Below are 2,500 nucleotides of genomic sequence, written 5' to 3'. Positions count from 1 at the left end.
ACACACATATATAAATGGGTAATCAACTGTATAAATGGATAATTGTATGTAAAAAATAATAATAATGTGATATCTGTATAATGTGAAATAATGTGATATCTTGTAACAATTGTAAGTCGCCCTGGATAAGGGTGTCTGCTAAGAAATAAATAATAATAATAATAATAATAATAATAATAATAATAATAATAATAATAATAGTGAGACCCTGGATATGTAGTAACGATGCTGCATGACCGGGTGAAGCTGCACTTCTCTCCTAATGATTTCCCTGAGGGTAAAACACAGAGACAATGTAAAACCCCGTCTCTCTCACTCTCGATAAAAATGCTCTGAATGCTTGAAAGCAGCTTCATTGGAGAGGAGAGGAGAGCTGGGGCGGGGAGGGGGGGGGCGGGGGGGGGAGGCAGTGAGATGGGATGTTCTCTTCATCAATATGAAAGTCGCTTGTCGTTGTGGATCGGATTCTGCAGGGTGATGTGCAAGAAAGCGAGTTTACCGCATCAACGCACCGTATCATTCAGGAGGTAAACTTACTTTCGAAACCCGGACATTACTGTTGTGTATCTGATCTCTCCACTCTCACATAGACCTCTCTCTCTCTCTCTCCTTCCACTACAAACACTTGAGACAATAAACTGCTTTAACTTTTTTTTTTGCCCATAAAAGGAGTCTCTGAACCAGTATAGTATAATATATATATATAATTATTTTTCCTACCTTTTAGATGTGTTCCCTCGCACGCCACCTGGTGGCCAGTCCATTCCCTACCTCATTTCTGTCCCCTCATAGAATTCCGAGTCCCCGCATGATTCCATGCCTGTGCAGATACAGTTTTTCAAAGGGGGGCGTTGATGGGCGATATTCCTGTCCCCGAGTCCCGCTCTGTTCCCCAGCAGCACGGCATGTGTTCGTATTTTTTTAATTAATAAAAAAGCACGCTGACAAAGACAAACCTTCCCCAGCCTATGGCACTAAATCAACGAGAAACGTTTTACACACTATATACCACTTAATTAAAGAAATATGTGTGCGGCATGCACCTGCTGTTTAACCCCCCCCTTCTAGATCTATGCTATGCTATGCTACTGAAAAAACGTCACCACTTCGGGCGACCTTCGTTCAAATTAGGTTGTAAGCACACTTAATTTATGTATAAAACAGTTTGGGCATTTTCATGTTAGATGCTGATGTGTAAAACTCATGGCCCCAAAGCAGTGTTTATTTTTTATATGTGAGCACACGATATAAAAAACTTGAAATTACTTTGGGACACCCGTTCTTCATATAGGAATGACACCTTGAAATACTGGTGATGTCATTGTAATACTTAATAGACATACGTCATTTGCATTGCTCCAAACGTATGTATTTTTTTTTAGAGAGACATTTGTCTATAATGAACAATGGGGCAAGACGCTTTTTATTGATAAAGCATCCTTCATTAAAAACGGTATTTACCTAAAGAGAAATGTAGATTAATTATCGATCAATCCTGCAAACTTCAACTGCTTTTTCAAAACAGATATAATTCTTCAGGCAGCCAGAGTTCCGAGTTCCGCCTCCGCCGGTTTTTTCCCGTGACCCAGCTGGTTGTAAAAAGTCGAATATTTCGAGTTTTAAAAGTCGAATATTTCTATCTTTCTATCCTCTAAGAGGATACCGAAATCTAGGGGGATACAAAAACCTGCGTAACACCGGATGTGAATAACAGCTGTTGTGATAATTCTGAGTCTTGATTGCAAGTGTGTCACATGGGCATGTAACACGATCCACAAAACATAACCACGATTAACTCTGCAAGCTTAAAGGACTCATGTTGCATTCTAGTTTAGTTTCGGAGCATCAATATTTTTAAAAATTCAGGGACTCCTCCAGGCACCGCTTTGCTCGCTTAAATAACGCTAAAAAAACTCCTGGTCACGTGTCCTGGACCCTTGACCGGTATGGACAGAAACTGCAAAAAATGTCCAAATTAAGTATCACGTTAATTAGTCTTTGAAAAAAACTAAATCAGAACACAAGGTATTCATTTACATACTTTGAAACGTTACAGTTCAACGTAACTTGTTCTGTTAATAATAGTTGAATACGAAGCTATACCATCACAACGCAATTAAAGAGGACACGGTATGCTCCAAAAAACGCAAACAGCGTGTTCTCAGATAACGACAATAACAGCTAATGGGTCAATAACATTAACTGCTAATCTGTGTTCAGCTCTCCAGCGCTGAATTTGACACTCTTCCCGTCCTTTTTTTAAAATGTTTTTTAAACAAACGTTTTTGCAATTTCTCTCGGACAGAAGACTTGTTAAGAGACCTGGCCAGCTGGTGTTTCTTTCTCTCAATATTAATGACTGCGTTATGAAAGCGGTTACGTGCGAGAGACAAAATAAAACGATAAATCTCAGCGGAGTTGAGAGACGCAAGTCAAGCTGCTGAAACACGCGAGGGCAGAGTCAAGCTCGTTATTAAAACAAAACAGAAGCTACAAATCC

Source organism: Acipenser ruthenus, chromosome 30 (genome assembly GCF_902713425.1).
Source record: "Acipenser ruthenus chromosome 30, fAciRut3.2 maternal haplotype, whole genome shotgun sequence".
Lineage (NCBI taxonomy): Eukaryota > Metazoa > Chordata > Actinopteri > Acipenseriformes > Acipenseridae > Acipenser > Acipenser ruthenus.
Note: the sequence above shows the minus strand (reverse complement) of the source record.